Source organism: Equus przewalskii, chromosome 15 (assembly GCF_037783145.1).
Source record: "Equus przewalskii isolate Varuska chromosome 15, EquPr2, whole genome shotgun sequence".
In the NCBI taxonomy this organism is placed as follows: Eukaryota; Metazoa; Chordata; class Mammalia; order Perissodactyla; family Equidae; genus Equus; species Equus przewalskii.
Genome location: NC_091845.1, coordinates 64,318,999 through 64,338,890, shown reverse-complemented (window position 1 = coordinate 64,338,890; position 19,892 = coordinate 64,318,999). Strand labels below are relative to the sequence as shown.

At 36.6% G+C, this 19,892-nt stretch overlaps 1 protein-coding gene across 2 annotated transcripts in view; it reads left to right on the top strand.

Annotated features, from left to right (window-relative positions):
• Window positions 1-19,892, top strand: part of KCNH8 (potassium voltage-gated channel subfamily H member 8) — a 337,559-nt gene that overhangs the window by 139,457 nt on the left and 178,210 nt on the right. The gene's annotated exons all lie outside the window — the stretch shown is intronic.

Sequence of the window (19,892 nt, the reverse complement as noted above, 5' to 3'; positions counted from 1 at the left end):
TGTTAGAGTGTAACATTGCAAAGAAGTGTGTCTATATCTCATAGTATATAATAGTATAATAATTTAAGACACAAACAAGTTTTCCAATGATCTTCAGAGGATTCTTTCTAAGACTTGATGTTGCTTACCTTATGTCTTCTGTTTATAGCTTATTAAGAAATTCCCTATATTTCATGTAAGCTGACAAAAATTAACACTGAAAAAATGCTGATGTTTCATTTAAACAGAAGTGGGATTAGATATTTTGGGGACCAGAGAAAAAGTAACTGTCATTGTAGGGATTTCCCATGTAGTAAGTTCTTTATGAGAACCAGCTATTTGACATTTCAACAGCTATGTCTTTTTAAGAATAGACTCTTTTACTCCAGCTCTTTTTAAAAATGTGTATGAGTGTTTTAAATATATTATGTCTCTTGAATTGACAACACAAATGGAGAGCTGTCATGATTTGGTGCCCCTGCCCCCAACTTCTATCATTTGAAATGTTTGTAAGCACATGACTGCTTTCCTGTGTATTTGCGTGACTAAATACTGTGGCCTATTTTACATACACAAAGGAAGAGCAGTCTTACAATTAAAGTTATTTGGATATTAGAGCAAGCGTAATATCTGTCCAGTGAGAGAAAAGAAAAGTGTGGAAATCAGTGTGTGCAATTTTTGTCTTTACTATTTTCTTTAGTATTATAGGAATACAAAAGGTGAGTATGAATTGTGTTTACTCACAATACTTCTGACACCAAATGTGTGGGGTTTTTCCATACCAACAACCAGTGCTACAGCTCTCCGGACACCAACTGGATGTCTTATAGTTTAATTCTACTCTAATGCTAACTACTCAGAGTGTCAGACTCCACATGTTTAAGGGCTCAGCCCCACAAGACCACCCTCACTTCAGATGCCAATCACAAGTATTGGTATCCAGGGTACCCACACACTTCTGTCCAACTTGGCTACAAAATCAGGGGTTTCCAAGACCCTTCCCCCACTTTTCACATTTGATAATTTGCTAGAAAGGCTTCTAGAACTGAGAGAAACATTATTACTATATATACAACTCGGGAACAGCCAAATGGAAGAGACGCATAGGGCAAGGTATGGGAAGGAGAGGCGTGGAGCTGCCATGTTCTCCCACACTCCCAGCACCTCAATGTGTTCGCCAACTTGGAAGTTCTCTGAACCCTGTTGTTTAGGAGTTTTTATGGAGGTTTTCTTATGTAGTCATGATTGCTTAAATCACTGACCATTGATGATACTCAGTCTCTAGCCCCTCTCCCCTCTCCAAAAGGTCAGGGAGTGGGGCTGAAATTTCTGACCCTCAAATCTTGCCTTGATCTTTCTGGTAACCAGCTCCCCTGCTGACGCTATCTAGGGGCCCCCAGCCACCAATCATTCATTAGCATATAAAAGATTAATTTATCATTCCAGAGATTCTAAGGATTATAGAGTTACATGCCAGGAACAGGGGACAAAGAACAAGTATATATTTCTCATTATGTCACAGTATGGATTATTTGAATAAAACTTTATTCACATATTAAATATATATGTGCGTATGTGTATTTGCATATATGTATAGAAAGACAGAAATATGAAACTATCTTTGGAAGGAAATATATGGCAATTCTTTTTTTGCTTCAGAGGGGGTAGTTTAATCAACCTGACTTGCTTTGAACGTGAAGATCATGCCTAATGTTTTTATATAGTTTGTTTCCTCATCTTTGTCTTATGTACTTCATGTCTGTAGATAGTAGAGAAATCTCCATCATGGAAGACTTCAGTGGGTAGAGGGAGTCAATGTACTTATTCATTTGGGGTTTGAGAGAGCTCCATAAAAACTCTCCTTTCTCCAGGCAAGTTCTGAACCAGCTGAGAAAGAAAGAAGAGTAAGGCAGATGGGAGACCAATATATCACCTTTATTTCTGATAAAATTGATAACAGAGTATGTGACATAAATCTACAGCAAGTGGGCTTCCTCCTGGTGAGCTCCAGATTTAGGCAAAGTTACCCCTCAGTCAGAAACAGAGCTATACTGGGGCAGAGGCAGAGCTCCCCTAGATCTGCCTTAAAGCTTGGAGGACCAGAGCATAACAGGTATTCTCCGAAGACAACTGCTCCCTAAAGAGAGGCAAGAGGAAGGGCCACCCTATGTGTGTCAATGTGTCCTTCCAAACTCAATCAGATTAAATTCTTCCTCTTCTTCCGGGAAGAACTGAGAGAGAGGCCAGGTGTGTTACACTAGCAGATCTGCTTGCACGGGAAATATTGCACCTGCCATTTGGGGTGAAGGGCACGCATTTGGACACTCTATGAGACGAAGAACAATTATTCTAATCCAAAGTTATATCTTAAAAATGAATTTTACATTTATATCTAAATAAACATATTAAACTATGAGCAACAATAATAGTCCTATTTTTTTTAGGGAACATGTACAATATAAGACCTATCTCTTGCAAGGTTTAAAGAAAAAATATCAACAAAACACTTTTAACATTAATTATGTGATGTAAAATATGATTTAGAAATTGTGAAATATTTGGTCCCTAAACTTTCTATAGCTTTATGACTTTGTTCTTCAAATGATTATTTCATATGAAATTAAGTATCATTTCTAACATATATTTGAAACTTAAGAACATATTTTTTTTCTGTTGCTACATTATTATAAATGTCCCACAAAAATATGTAGTATTTTTATAGATGCAAAGTAGTGATTGTAAGGCAGCATGTTTATAAAATGATCATAAAAAATTGATATATATTTCTTTCCTTTTTTACGTACTCTTAATAGGCGAAAATACCTTACAATTCACCAGTCGATGGCACTTCTTGCAGGAAAGTCACACCTTAGTGTATGGTATTTTTAGAACAAAAAGATAAGTGTTTAAAAATCATTAAAATGTCACTGTGAACTCGAGCAGTATTGTATCACAGCACTAGGAAACTCTGAGCGTGTAGCCTGACGTGACCTGATATTGCATTTCATACGGATGTATCCCTGAAATCCCTCTAAGATGTAGAAATAAGGTTTGAGTTAATTACATTAATTCCCTAATAAGGCTCTTATGATTGACTTTGTTTAAGAGATACAATTGTGTATTTCTATTTTTACAAGATACTTTAATCATAACCTCTACATTGTTTGGGGTTTTATTTGAAATGAAGGGAAACGTATTTTATAGAAAAGGCTATCAAGATATGAGATACAGTGCATACTTTGCATCAATGAATAGCAGTGATGGAAGATTAGCAGAAAATGCACAGTACTATTTGTATACTCGATAGCTTTCAGCTGGTGATCTGGGGGAATGTGTGTGTGTGTGTGTGTATGTGTGTGTGAGAGAGAGACAGAGAGACAGAAAGAGACAGAGACTTCAGCAGAAATTTGGTGGTTTTTACCACCTTTTAAAATACCCTCCTCTTTTTGATGCATATTTTACTTTGATTCTAAAAATAGTGTGTAAACCACTAACTTCTGTATCCACATCTAGCATTACTGAGTAATTTTATATGAGATCATGTTTACCTCTTTCTCTATCAGTAAGAAATATTTTAATATAATTTAATAGTGGATTAATAATGTATTAAGTAATTCAACAAATATTGAGTGAACACCTCCTCTGCGGTCAGTATTGAATTATTGCTTGAAGACGTCAAAATGGAGACAGTGCGCTTTGAATCCTCTAAACCTCAGCTCAGATCCTGGGTCCACACGTGTCGGCTGTTAGACCTTAGATGAGCCACTTCCCTGCTTAAAGACTAAGTTTCCTCATCTACAAAATAGGGTAATCACACATGTCTGCACTTGTTTTAGGCTTATAAGAGATAATATATGCAAATCACTAGCACAGAGCATACAGAATACACTTAATAAAAGAGAGTTGTGGTCATTGCTGTTGCAGTCTACCAGTTTTATAAATATGGCTGCCTGTTGTTAAGTCTCTGCTTCATACTTCACTTACTTTGCATTTTAACTCAAAGAAATAAGTGTTATTCCTATTCCCATTTACTAATGAATTTAAGTAATTTGGCAAAGTTAACATAGTAAGAAATGGCAGGATTAGGATTTACATTCAAACAAGCAAACTCCAGAGTGTACAATCTTTTCACTGGGATTTTTTTTTTTTTTCTCCAAGAGCTCATGATCTTATGAAGGACATAGATGTAGTATTTGCAATATGGTGTACTCAGTGACAGTAAAGTGGCAGAAATAGTAACTTCTTCCCAGACAAGGGAAAAAATGTCGGGGTCAGTGAGAGTTGGAACAAAGTCAAGGAGAACTTCGCAGGGAAAATAATATTGAAGCTAATCTTGAATGATGAGTGGAGTTTGATAAATTGAAGGGAAGGGATGTTAATTTCAGAAGATGGACTAGTGAATAGTTGACCTTTGTTCAGAAGTAGATTAAAAATCTAAAAACTTAAAAATCAGAGAGTTGAAGTTCAACTCTAGATGGTCAGGCAGGACTTAAATCTTAAAGATTTTATTGTCTTGCTACAGAGTTTAGATGGTACAGCGAGTTCAGAGTTAGAACAGGTAGACCTTGCTAATGGGAGATGAAGAAAAAGGAGAATTTGGTGAATTTCAAGTTTCTGTTATGGACTGAATGGTGTTCCTTCCAAATTCATATGTTGAAGCTCTAACCCCCAGTACCTCGGAAGGTGACTGTATTTGGATAGAGGGCCTTTAAAGAGGTAATTAAGGTAAAATGAGGCCATTAGGATGGGCCCTAATCGGATCTGACCGGGGTCCGTATAAGAAGAGGAGGTTAGGACACTCAGAGAAACACCAGGGGTGTTCGCGCACAAGGCGAGGCCGTGTGAAAAGGCAAGAGGACAGCACTTCCTCTTTGTGGTCTTAGCTTGTGTAAGCAGGTTTTATGCTCCACTTTCTTAAGAATCAGCTTATAATACCCTCCACAATCCACCTTCTAACTACCATTCTACCCTCTAACCTTCTTGAATTCTCTGGACAAACCAAGCTGGTCTGTTCTCATTCAACTAGTAAATTCACACTGTTATTTTCTCCACACCCACCTGCTCTAATTTTCCCTCGTTGGCAACATCTCTGTCACTTTTATTCACCATGAAAATCCCACCTCTTTTCTTTCCTTATTTATTTATTTTTATTGAGGTCACATTGGTTTACAACGTTATATAAATTTCAGGTGTGCATCGCTATGTTTCAACGTCTGTGTAGACTGCATTGTGTTCACCACCAAAAGTCTGGTTGTCTTCCATTGCCATACACATGTGCCCCTTCACCCGCCTCTTTTCTTTGTAGTCGGTTTACCTGAACCACCTTGGCTCACAGTGAACACCCTTCCCTTAGACTATCCTGTGCCTTGCTGCTGGCTTCACTCTTCTAACTTATCTTGTCTTTCCCAAGCTGTTGAGGGCCTTGAAGTTGGCATACTGCTTCATATGTTTTCAGTTTCCTACAGTGCCTCACATATAGTAGACGCTGAGTACAAACTTGCTAACTAATTAATTTTATTAAAGAATCTTCACCTATGTGACAGTGTTTAGCTTCTTTTAGAAATTCCTTTCTTGTCTACTATTTGTAGCGTGTCTCAATTTTCCAAATGTTTCACAGCAGTTCATTCATTATGCTAATTTGGTTTTCCATTCAAATCAGTCAAGTATAATAATATGTGCCTCGTTTTCCCAGGCATGGGGCCCAAGGCAGTTATTTTTGTTTATTTCTTGTAGGGTGTCCCAGATTTGGGTTGCAATGATGGTTGACACTGGGCTATTCATTGTGTGGCAACAACATCATCAGCTATCCCAGCACTGGGGGATTTCAATTACAATTTCTAAAAAGTATGCACTTCAAATTTGTCTTGAGAATTTAGAGGTTGATGTGTGAAGCTTTTCACATCAACTTCAGTGGTAATACAAATCAGGATCCAAATGCAATGATGTTTCTTGGTAGTCTGACTTTTGGCAGGCAGCAGCAAGTTGGCATAATCAAAAACACTGACAAAAGTTTTATATTGCATCTCCTGCTTCCTGTTACTAAAAGGCTTCAGAAGAAATAATAATAATGAATAGCTGTACTAAACAATTAGATAGGAATTGCTTTGAGCTACAAGAACCTGAAAACCTAACTAACACAAGCTTAAGCAGTAAGGGTCTATTCTTCTCATATTTCGAAGAGTCTGGAGCTGAGCGGCCCATGGCTGAAGCGGCACCAGCAATATTAGTGGGCACTCAGGTTCTTTTTCCCTTTCTGCCCTGCTGTCTTAATGTGCTGTTTGTCATCTCGTATTTGTTACCTCGTGCTTGCAAGATGCCTGCTGCACCTTCAGAACTCGTTCCTGTCATGTAGAAGGAAAGAAGAGCGAAGGAGAGAGGACGAAGCCTTCTTCCTCTGAGGCCTTGCCTTTGTGGGCCGGAGGGAATGTCCTGCCTCTGGCCTCCCGCTCCTGCCAGGTATTTCCATTAATGTGTCATTGACCATAACTCTGCCACATGGCTATGACCAGCTCTAGCTGCAAGAAAGACTAGGAGATCAAGGTTTCTTTGGACTATTTTTTAAGCTTTTATACCTTTGTAGTAGAAACAGCCAAAAGAGAAAGGGCTTGGAAGTGAGGTTGGGTCAGCCAATCTAAACTGTCTATCGTTTATTGATTATTTTCTATAAGCCAGACCGATTTCCCAAGGACCCTACAATGTAGAAGAGGCACTGCTCGGGGCCTCAGTGTGAAGAGGCGGAGACAGCATCAAAGCCCAGGACTACGGTCTCAGAGCTCATATCTTCCCACCATGCGCTGGGGCCTCCTATGAAACAAATGAGAGAAAATTGGAAATGAGATGGACAGAGGCTGAGACTGTCTCATTTCCTTCCCCGAACTCCTACACATGCTCTTCCTTGACACTGATAGCTCCTGCCCCAACTCTTTTCACCATTCTCAGTTCTATTCAGAGTGTAGTGCAAGGACCTGACACATCGCCATCACCTGGGAGCTCATTAGAAATGCAGAATCTCAGGGCCCAAGCAGCCCTCTGCATCAGAATCTGCATTTTAACAAGATCCCAAGCCATTTACATGCACATCCGAGTTTGAAGCCGTGTGCCACAAACATTCCTTAGAACCGCCTCCCTGACCATCCAGTCTGGAGTAGTCCACCTCCAGCCGCTCTATCTCATCACCGTGCTCGTTGTCTTCATTGCATTGATGGCTATCTGAAACAACGTTTTTCAAAAGTTGGTTTATATTGTACTTGTTCTCCACTCCTTGAAGATGGAAACTTCATCAGGAAACAGGCTTTGCCTCTCTTGTTGAGGATCATAGCCCCAACACGTACAGCATGAGTATTAAACGCTTAGTGAGCACTCAATAAACATTTGATTGATGGATGGATGAATAGGCAATGTCCAATTTAGGAAATTTGACTATTCAGAGATATAGAACAACATAGCATTCTTGCTTTTTTCATAATAATCAGATCATAATTATCAAAGTTTCGCATCTCAGGTGTACACTCTGATGAATTTATTGTTTGGTTGTATTCTGCTTGATGTAACTCAAAGACAATTTGACACGTATTTATCAAAGTCAGCTCCTCAAAATGTGTTCTTACTGCTGGTGTTGAATGACCCTTTCACTTCAAATAGAATCTCTGCTGTTGGTTAATTTTTGTTCTTGTTGACTCTTTTATTTGTCTTCCAGTTTCTGAGAATCTTAATTTGGTCATATTATTGAAGATAATTAAAGTCATTTGTTTAAAAAAAATACAAAAATATTCTCCAAAAAGGCAGACATTAAGCCACTGATCAGATATTAATTAAGTCAAAGATGATTTTTATGTACTTTGAATATTTTAATTTTCAATGTGGAACATAATAAAATGTTCCTTCCACCTGCTCAAATATTCTGCCTGAGTTTTTGTCTGCATAAAGAAAGAAACACATGCAAAAATCCCAATAAGATTTTTGAGCAGTTTCCTGATGAAAAAACTATTGTAAAAACTGGTTACTTTTTCTGAGGAGAAAGATTTCTGCCTCCAGGAGATCTATACTAACTCTTTGACAAATGTGTGATGAAACTGGAAATTAAGAACCCAGATAGATGCTTAAAGAATTTTAATCACACCTGTATTTCATTGTATTACCTATATTAAAAAAAAATTTTGGACTTTCTTTACATATTCACTAATATCATTCTCTCCTAGAATCTTCTAAGGGCAAATAACATAAGCCAGGCCTCATAAACTAAGTGGCCTTGGAGACCATAGGATAATGTGATGAGTGAAATACTGCAACAGACCGTGGTGGGAGCTTGAGGCATAGTACACGTGGTGTGCTTCACCGAGTCATGCCAGTTTAAAGAAAAATTTTAAATATTCTGCAGCTAATTGAAATGCACCTGTGGACTAAATTTGTTTTATTGCTCACTAGCTTATGAGTCTTCAACAAAATTTTATCAAGTAATTCCTTATTAGTCTGATTGTTGTATAGATATTTCTAGTTTTATTACTTGAAGAATGGAGACATTTTTAATTCCTTTCTTTTTTGGTGAATTTAACGTATACAAATGTTTTGCAATTGAATGACCAATTAACTGAAACACCAGATGAATATGTGTTAAGAAGATGAGTAAGTTCAGGCTGAGAATGTAAGAAGCCATATAACTTCACCTCTTAGTTGGATATACATTCTTAGTGACATTCGCTCTGTCCAGAAGAATTCACCTAAACATTTGTATTAAGGAATGTTTCTAATTTAGGGATTATAGGTGTCATGCTACTGTTGTGAATGATGGGAACATCACTTGGGACAGGCTGGAAACCACAGACAGAAAGGTCTGCAAGTACCTGTGTTTTCAGCTCCAGCATTTTGTGGAGAGGCGTGCTTGGGATGGGCAGGATAGGGTGGGTTTGTGCTTCAGTGGTGATGAGGGGAGCATTTACCTTTTTAGCTTTTTTCTTTTGCTGAGGAAGATTAGCCCTGAGCTAACACCTGTTGCCAATCTTCCTCTTTTTTTGTTTTTCACTTGAGGAAGATTAGCCCTGAGCTAAAATCTGTGCCAGTCTTCCTCTACTTTATATGTGAGTCCCTCTACAGCACGGCTGATGAGCGGTGTAGGTCCACACCTGGGATCTAAACCCATGAACCTGGGCTGCCAAAGCGGAACACACTGAATTTAACTACTATGCAAAGGGGCTAGCCCCTTCTTTTCTTTTTATATGGGTTACTGCAGCAATGACCTTGCTAGTGTGAGAAAAACAGACTACTGGGTGCCAAGAGCTTGGGTGCCAGCTTTTTGGAGGAGTGCTGGGAAATAGTAAGGGCCCAGAAAAGGAGAGATTGCGTCCCCAGTTTCAGGGGAGTTTCCATTTAGGTTCTGGCCTCCACATCAGGAAAAATGAGCTTTCCACCCCAGGTAGCTTATTTTCAGACAGGAAGAATGTCCAGGAGCCACCAGCAAGAAATCCTGCTTATCTCCACAACAGGCCTCCCCCAAATTCCATGAGGCTTTTAGAGTATTTATTTGACACATTTTGTGGGGTAATGATTTGACTTATAGACAACATAACAGTTTCACTGGATATGTGTCTACCAAAATGTTCATATAATTGCCTCAATTGCTTAAAATTATATGGCAACAATTTTATTTGATCTACTTAAAAATATCTTTCAGTTCCTGAGGAAAATTTATACACATATAATTTGGTGACTGCTTCTTAATGTGGAGAATGAAATTTTTGCCCAAGTCTTAACATTTCATAGCAGACATTCATATTCAGAATGTATATTCAAGATGGGAGGTGAGATGAGCATATATGAACTAGAAAGCTGCCAAAATGACTGATTATATTGATGGGAAACTTTGGAAGTTATAAACAGGGCTGACAAGCATATTGGTTTGTGTTCTTGTTTTTTCGTGTTACTCTTCCCAGTCTAGACTATGAGGTCTATGAAGGTAGAGGCCATGTCTGATCCACTTTGGAGCCCCAGAATTTAGGCTAGGGTATGACCTGTGAAAGAGTGCCATTAAGAGATGCAGAGTCTTGTGGCTATTTGGAATCAGTCTAGAATGATATTTTACAACTGAGGACAAAAACATTGAAAGAGAATTTTTGAACTGAGAAATCCCAGCAAAAATCTCAGGTTTAGAGGTGTGAGGAATTTTAAGGATGTGAGAGATCCTAAGTAACAGGGTAAAATAAAGTAGCAAAATGGGTAGAGAGAATAAAAGCATTGAAAAGGAAAAGGGCAACTTCTGCTGACTGTAAATGAAGAAAATTAGTGATTATTTTATAAAAACTAGAAATGAGATATTTTAAGTGTATCAGATACAAAATATATTATTTTTCGTACAACCTCAGTGCAGAGATGGGTAATTATGACTATCTGAATGGAATATGAAAGCAAATACATTATAGTGCAGTATAAGATATACACCTGTAAGTGTCAATCTTTCAAGAAAGTGGTTTAGAATAAAGTAATCACTAAGAAACGTATTCAGGAGCATCAAAAAGAAACTGAGATACCCAGGGTAGAAGGGAGGAATAGAGCAGAGCACTGAGTCACATTGGAACACAGTATTAAGAAGTAACCATTAGAATGACTAAGTATCATGATTTGGGTTGATTTTTCAAGTACATATTCTCTTACATGATTAGGATGCCATAGTATGAACTGAAAGAAGTAATTAGATGACATCATCTAAATGGAACTCCAGCTATATTTCATCTTGCAATGATAGATTGATGAAATTAGAGGCTCACAAATTGTTTAACAACTTATTTACATACATTACAGCGTAAGTACAGAAAATCAAGCCATACCAATGGGTGATGACTTCCTGTGTAGGTAGTCTAGCTGTGCAGTTGAAAAAGGAGATTGATTGGCTAAATTAAGGTTAAAGTGAAAATTATTCCTATTAACGTTCTGTCATTACCTTCTGTGAAGGAATAGAACTTTAGATAAGTCCCAAAGCTGCGTGTACTGAGGGTATGGTGCCCAGGAAAATTGACTTTCAATTCTCTAGTCTGACTGCAAAGATCTTAGGAATATGCTGGCTAACAGTGAATAGGAAGGGACTAGAGGGTATCTAAAAATTCACTCATAACTGAAAAACAGGAAAATGGTGAAAGGAGGTTCTCAAAGGCTTGACAAATCCCCTCCTCAATCAGATGATCTCACTGGCAGCAAAGGGACAATATGAGAAGTTGAAAGCCAAGAATGCTTATCAAACTGCGCAAGTGCTGCTGCCTGGTCATTTGGCTCTGTGTAGTCCTTTCTAGATTCGCAGATAGAAGTGTTTTACCTACATTAAAGAAATGCATATCTTTCACTGATGTCTGGTGGTGTCTTTCCATAGTGACTATCATGCTTGTGCAATCACACATCATTATTAGAGCCAAAAGATGCACTATTAATTTGTGAAGATAATAAATGATAGTGGTGAGAAAAAAAATGAAATGAACCTGATTATCTAGACAAGGATGGCAAATAGGAGTTACTATATGACCTAATGTCATGTAATTTGTAATAGATATCTAAAATTTTATGTTGAAAAGCCTTTGTAGGTGGCATCTTGCCTCAGAGGGGAATGATACTATAATCAATTACTGGATTCTGCCAAGGCTGTAATGAACAGGAGAACCAAAGGTAGTAGTCATGAGCAAGCCAGATATTCACCATACCTGCTGTTGAAGAAGGCATTATCATTTTCATAACAAGTAGAAAATTGGAGACCTTAATCTCTTGTAGGATTAAATCGTTGATACAAAATAGTATATCTTTCACATATTTCTGGAATGAAAATAATCCATCCATTGTGGTTTGTTGTTGAGTTCTCAAGGATCTATGATTCTAAAAAAATCAATTGTAAAATTAAAAAGCATATGATGAACTAGAGGTGCAGAAAAGGCATTGTAAGTTAGAATACCTAAAATTGTGGCATTGAAGAAAAATTTTACAACACGGCTGTGCAGGTGGTGAGGTAAGGGAAAGAATAGATTTGAGGAACAAAAAGAAAGCATGAATAAGACAGGTATGGTGGAGTTGGTGGGGGAGAGACAAAGCCTAGGTTCTAAGCAGAACAGGAGATCAGATTGCAGACAGCTTAAATCTAGGACAACTGAAAGAAGACACTGACAGTGTCACCCAGGTCTGGGTGGCGGTGGGCAGTAGGGAGTTGGTGGTGAGAGGCCCCAAAGACTTGTTTATTTAAAACCTAGTTCTGGGAAGCGCATGAAGAAAGAAAAGGAAAGTTTTCATAAGAGTTCCTAATCACAGTGTCACACTCATTTCGGTTTGAGGCTGAATTTATAATACCTGTTGGATATGGAGTAATCCTAGCTGAAACTTTTATTTGAAATGATTCTGGTCTGTGAGGTTGCCAAAGCACACAGCAAAATAAAATTCAAATCTTCTCTGATTGGGCATTTTTAATTGCAGTTCTCAAAGAATCCTCAGAGATCAAGTTCCAAGGAACCTGAGCTTACAATGAAAAGTTAGGAATGCTGTGAGGTAAACTACCATAACCAAGAATCACCAGAAAGAAGGAAATCACAAGGTTGAATCTTCAAGGACTGTAGATATTGGAATTATAAGATAAGAATCTAAGTATGCTTAATTTATTTAAAGAAAATTTAAAAGGGGTAAAAAATATCATGGAGCGACAAAGACTATCAAAATTAATCGGGTAGAATTTGAAAAAGAACCAGATAGAACTTCTATAAATGAAAAAGATGATAATTAAAAATTAAGACTCAATGAACAGGATAAATAGCAGATTAGTCACAGAATAAGAAGTAATTAATGAATTATAAGAGAAAAAAAAATCCGTACAATGTATCACACAGACACATATGAAATAAAGGCCAAGAGCAGTAGTGGTTAGAGTAAAAGGATCCAAAATATCTGGAATTTTAGAAAGTATAGAATGGTGGAGAATAAACTGTTGAGGATTTTTCAGAATTAATAAAACTCAAGACTCAAATTTAGGAAGCTCAACAAATCTGAACAGAATAAGTGTAATGAAACCAAGATCTAGAAATGTTGTGAAACTAAAGAATGCTAGATACAAAGAGAAGATCTTAAGAGCAAGCTTAGTGAAATGACTTTATCTGCAAATGAAAGCCAATTTGACTGACAGTTCTCTTCTCAAAGGCAACAATAAACAGGAGGAGAGAGAGAACACTGTCTTCAAAGTGTTGATAAGGATCCCTGCCCACCTAGAATGTTGTATTCACTTGAACTCTTAGAGAAATGATGATACAGAAACTTCAGACAAAATCTTAGATCATTCACTAACAACAAAGCGTTATTATTAGAAACTTCAGTGTTAGAAATGAAAAAGGAGACATGGCAATAAGTGCAGCAGAGATTAAGGAGATACGATAAAAACTTTTTGCCAATGATTTTGAAAAATTAGTTGAAATGGAAAGTTTGCAGAAAAATTCATAAAAATTGACTCAGGAAGAGAAAGAAAATTTGAATTATCCTACAATCGTTAGACATATTGAATCAGTTGTTTAAAAGTTTTCCCCCAAAATATTAAGCCCAAATGCTTTTACAGATGAATATTCCCAAACATTTAATAAACAGATAAACCTAATCTTAAAAAATTTTCAGAAGATAGAAAAATAGTTTAATATTGATATTAATACCAAGCAAAGATATCTTAGGAAGCATGGGGAAAAAAAACGACAAGCTAATCTCACCATAAATATACATGCAAAAATTCTAAACAGAAAATGTAAATAAAAGAAATCTAGCAATGTTAAAAAGCAACAGTGCTTCCTGAGCAAACTGAATTTATCACAGCAAAGAAAGGTTCAACATTAGGAAGTCTATTAATAAAATCTACCATATTAACTGATTAAAGGAGAAAATATGATCATCTCAATAGGTTCAGGAATTCCACAGCAGTACACATTAAAATTTTTTTGCAGAGCTCTTGGCAAAAATACAAATAAGGGAATCTTCTACTTTTTGATTAAGGGTATGTCTCTGCCCTTCCACTCCCCAAAATAGCCAATGTAATAATCAGTTGAAACACTTAAAATATTTCCTCTAAAAATCAAGATCAAGATAAAGAAACCCAGTGTTATTGCCAATTCTATTTAGCAATACACTAGCAGTCCTCATCAGTGCAGTAGGAAGAGAAAAAGAAATAAAAATTGTAAAGGTTGTTATGAAAGTAACAAAACTGTCATTATTTTCAAAAGACATAATTGCCCACAAGGATCTACAGAGAAATTACTGATATTTATAAATGACTTTAGCAAAGTTGACAATGACAAGAAAAATATCCAATGTCAATTGCATTTCTATACGTGAGCAACAAGTTGTAAATAAATGCAATTAAAAATATATACACACAACAGCAAACAAAATATTCCTATCAAAAAATGTGCTTGAACTTTAGGGAAAAAATTTTGTCTTTATTGAAAGACATTAAGAAATATCTAACTAAGTGGAATGCCATAAAATATTCACACATAGAAACCTTTAATATCATAAAAATATCAGTTAACCTATAACTGATAATATAGATCCAGTGAAATTCCAGTGAAAATGCTGAATCTCAACAACATATTTTTTCTTTTTGTTTCTTTTAATTTTGATTTTGCTTGTTTGCTTTTTTGTAGAATCCAAAAGGTGATTTTAAAATTTGTATGAAATAACAGAATTTCAAAAATAGCTGATAATCTTGACAAAGATAAACTAAATAAGAAAACTGGTGCTACCACATATCAGTATTTATGCTAAACTTATAATAATGAAGAGGTGTAGACAAATGAATCAGTTAAAACAACGGACCAATGGAACAGAATGGAGGGCCAGGGACCATGCACATACATATGTGAAAACCTGATAGATGGCCCAGCATGCATTGTACACTAATGCAGAAAGGGTGAACTATTTAATAAACTCATGCTGGAAATATTGAACATCCATATTTAAATAAAAATATATTTTGACCCTCACCTCACTTGGTAGACAGTAATCAATTTAAAGAGAATTAAGCACTTATATATATATTTTTTTTAAGAAAGAAATATAGGTAAATATCTTACTGACTTTGGTATAGTGAAGATTTCCTTGAACATGAGACTAAAAATGTAATTTATATTTGACTTCATTAAATTCAGAACTCTTATTCATTAAAAGAATGCAACAAGAACAAAAAGATGAATGACCACTGAATTGATAAACGTCAATGGGAGCATCATATGATGGAATGACCAGACACAGAAAGCACCTGGATAAGCGAAACAAGGGTCATTCATCAAAAAGATAGAGAAGGAAATTAGATCACTCAGAATACTTAGCTGAAAACTCACATTATTTTCTAATGACAGAAGATGATGGAAGCTTCCAGGAATGCTGCAAAAGGGTCTCATTAGTGGGCACAATGGCAGATAAATAGACTTAGTGATCAATACACCAGATATTCTGGAAGCCCAACTGTGCCTCTCCAAGCGAGTCCCACATATGTGAGACCAGAGCACTTCTGCATGTGAACCAGTCTGGATGTTGGCAGAGGACCACCTCGCCCAAGGAAGTCCAAGGTTCATTCTTCATGTAATACAATGTACAGCATGACTCAGACAACTGTGGAGTGCTTCACACTCAGACTGAACGCAGTCCTCTGTTACCGCTCTGGGCTCCCCTAAGCTAGCACAGCCCTGATTAAAGTACTTTCCTGAATTTAGAATTGCCAGACAAAAACAAAGACTAGCTACTCAGATGTCTCTGGAAGGCAGGGATGTACAATTGGTGTACAATGCTAGCTCTGTCACAGGTTTCTAGGCCAGCTGTGGGCCCATACTGCAAAAGTCTGGAACAGATATTTGCAACACGAAAATACTGATGAACAATTAGTATCGAGAATATGTAAGGATGGGGCCAGCCAGGTGGCATAGTGATTAAGTTCTCACGCTGTGCTTTGGAGGCCGGGGACTCGTGAGTTCGGATCCTGAGCGTGGACCAACACACAGCTCATCAAGCTGTGCTACGGCAGTGTCCCACATACAAAATAGAGGAAGATGGGCACAGGTGTTAGCTCGGGGACAATCTTCCTCAAGCAAAAAAAAGAGGAAGATTGGCAACACATGTTAGCTCAGGGACAATCTTCCTCAAGCAAAAAAAAGAGGAAGATTGCCAACAAGTGTTGTCTCAGGGCCAATCTTCCTCACCTTCCCCCCCCCCCCCCGCCAAAAAAGAATATATAAGGAACTCCTATGAATAAATAACAAAAGTACAAACAACTCAATGTAAAAAAATGGCAATAGACATAAATAGGTCAAAGGAGATGAAAAGTGAATCAGCCATAAAGATGTCAAGAGATGCAACTTAATTAGTAATCAGGAAAGTTCCAATTAAAACCAAAGAAGTAGGATTTCATACCCACTAGCTTGGCAAAAATGAGTATAGGACACACTTGGCTATTGTACTTATTAAGACTCTCCTTAAAAGACAGCTATAATGATGCTAAGTGACCATTTTTTTTTAAAATAGAAGGAATTCATTCAGTTTATAACCTGAGGTCATTTTGATCTGTTAACAGTAGCTGAAATTTGTGGGTAAAATTTGACGTTATTCTGGTAAAGAAGCAGAAAAGGCATTAGCCATTCCAGCTGAGTAGACAGGGCTTGACTTTAGTGGCTGATGTGCTCCTCAAAATTTCCCTTTGCACTTTTTCTCTTAGCAAGGGAATAAATTTTCATTTCTAAATTAGAGATTATTAGCTTCACATTAAAAAATATGCTTCAATGTGAATCTGTATGTCAAAGTATAGTTTTATAACGTTTTGAGTAGTAGAAGAGTAGTAGAAGTCATAAATGTTACCAGTAGTACACACAGTGATTTTAGATGATACACAAATAACTTTTTAAAGAAAAATGTTACTATTTTAGCATATATATTAGCAAACATAATCAACACATAGGTATTATTTAAATGATCTAAATAAAAATAAGTGAGTTGTTTGGGAGTAAAGTTTTAAGCTAACATTTATTTATTTATTTACAAATTAGTTTTTTTTGGCTGAGGAAGATTCACCCTGAGCTAACATCCACTGCCAATCTTCCTCTTTTGGCATGTGAGCTGCCGCCACAGCATGGCCACTGACAGATGAGTGGTGTAGGTCCATGCCTGGGAACCTGACACAGACCGCCCAAGCAGAGCACACCAAACTTAACCACTAGGCCACTGGGGCTGGCCCTGAGCTAATATTTAAATGAGTATAATTTGAGACACATCCATTAATTATAGGAAGACTCACCAGGGAGTGAGGTGAACACAGACGGAAGACTCAGAAGCGCAGTTAACTTTCAAAGCATTACAGCTTTCTCTAGCTTTTGACGCATTTACCTACAACTCAGTGGGGGAAATGGAGGCTCTGGCACTGAGGCATTTTTGCCATGCAGCTATGCTTGATTTCTGAACTTGTGAAAACAAAAAACATGCTTACTTACCATAGGAAGCCTCGACTCCTGGGTATGCATTAATATTTAGAAATTTAATTTTAAAGGTATTTAAGAGTGGCGATTGCATAACATTTTTTATGTTTTCTTATAAAAAAGTTATATATCCCAGTGACTCCTTTTTAGAATCCTGAGGAAAGATTGTTTTTAGGTCAGTATATGAGTTTTGAAAATTCATTTATAGATACTATGATTATTTCCTCTAATCACATTTTCCTCTTTTTATTTGAGAGCTGGAAATTTAATAATAATATTAAACACTATTAATAAATAATATTAAATTTTTAGCTCTTTTGAGCTTCACTTTATTAAAATTTTTAGCTCTTTTGAGCTTCATTTTATTGTTTTCTACCCTTTGCCTAAATTCTTTTTCTTATTTTAAAAAATCTTCTTAATATATATTTTTGTAAGCACCTTAAATGTTTTTTGGAATGAAAATGATACCTAACATTTATTGAGTGCTTATCATAAGCCAAGTATTTTTCCAGATACTTTCCATATATTCATTAATTTAATCCTCTTAACAACCCTGTGGTCTAGACAATATTATCATGATCGTTTTCAAAACTTAGGTAACATACCCAAGTTCACTGAACTACTTATTGTCAGGGTCAGGACTCGAACCCAAGACTCGTCTAGCTTCAGAATTTGATCTGTAATCTCTATATTATAAGGCCTCTACACCACAGTATAAAGGTATATCCACAATATCATGTATTAATTAAAGATACCAATAGCGTCAGTTTGTATTCATTAGAAAAACATTACTTGATCATTTATGAAAAATTATGAAAAAGATTAGGATAATATAGAAGAAAATTGAAGAAATAAGGAAATAGATCATTCCTAGATTCATTATGTGAGGAAAACCATCTTTCATACATTCATTGATTTATTTCAACCCATTCCTTTCTCTATCTGAATTTCAGTTTTTAAAACAATAAATCCATTCTATATTAATCCTCACTTCTAGGGAATTCTTTTGTAAAATTTCATTCCTTCTTGTTGAGGTTATAGAACATTTTATCACTTATGGATCCTTTAAGAAAGAAGAAAACTAACATTTAGTGGTCTACTATCAATAAAGTACTTTTACCCACCATCATCCCAATCATCCCATTAAATTTCCCCAGAAATAGCACTTAAAAATGTGAAAATGAATGAGTATTGCTTAATATGCTTTAGGGCCATTAGAAAACCATCTAATTCTTCTCTTCTGAATAAATTGCGTGTTCTTCTGCTTACTACTTAGGGTCTCCCTGTCCCCAGCCCTTCAATCATATTTGCCATTTTCCTTTAAGCCCTCTTGAAGTTCATTCTACTCCTTCCAAGTCTAGAACAGTACATACTAATGCATATTATATCTCATCAGTACTGAGTTTAATGAAAAGATAACTTTTTAAGTGCTTGCATTTTATGTATTCTATCCCATCAGGATGGCTATTAAAAATAATTATGACTGTAATTCAAGTCATGAGCCACCATGATCCTTGAGATAATGTCTATTTTTCAATCTATATTCAGTCATTTACATCATCTCGTAATTGCAAAACCTGTAATAACTCCTTCCATCCTGAACCTCAGTCTGATAGTTTCCCATCACTTACTTCCTCAAGAATATATCAAATTTCAAGATATACAATCCCCTTCTTACTCACTCTCCTTTCCTGGATTAATGCAACCAGAAGGCTTTGCAGCTGAATATTTCTATTTGCTATACAATATGGCCTGCAAATAAAAATGTCAGAAATTCTAGATACAGAGTGAAGTCAATATCAAGAAACTAGCAGATTAAATGCATACATTTCCAAAATGTCACTGAAACCACAGTGAAGAGGTTTTTTTCTTAAAGGACATAAACCCATAGGTCAAAAATAATAAAAAAGATAATAGCAACAACATTTTAGAAACTGAAAAGCAAATTGATGAGTGTGGACTGACTTAATGGATCTGAGAAACCTAAATCCTAACCAGCAGTGGAAAAAGCTAAGCAGTATGGCTGTTTCCACTATAGAACCTTCCAAAAGCTCAAGAATAGATACTTCTGAAACTGACAATGATGGTAAAGCTAAAAACAGGAAGACAATTTGAAAGTATTTTTAAGAAGAAGCTAGATCCACAGATTTCCTCCCTCAATATGTGCAACCAGACCACTTCCCTTTCCAAACCATGAAGTTCCCTGGGAAGCAGGTGTTAGTGGGATCAACATCTGTGTGGGAAAGAGAGAAAGCAGGACTGAGCAGAAGACTATTGGCATCTGATATAGTCACAAAAAGGCCTCCCACTTGGGATGAACTTTCAGAATGGTCCTGAGTTGGGGGGCCTGGACAAGCAGACTGACCAATCGTTGTAGTCAAACGATCCCCACAAATAGTGTGTGATCATGGCCAAGATGACCCTCTTCAACCAAGGGCACTCCCAACAGCTGGGGAAATAGAG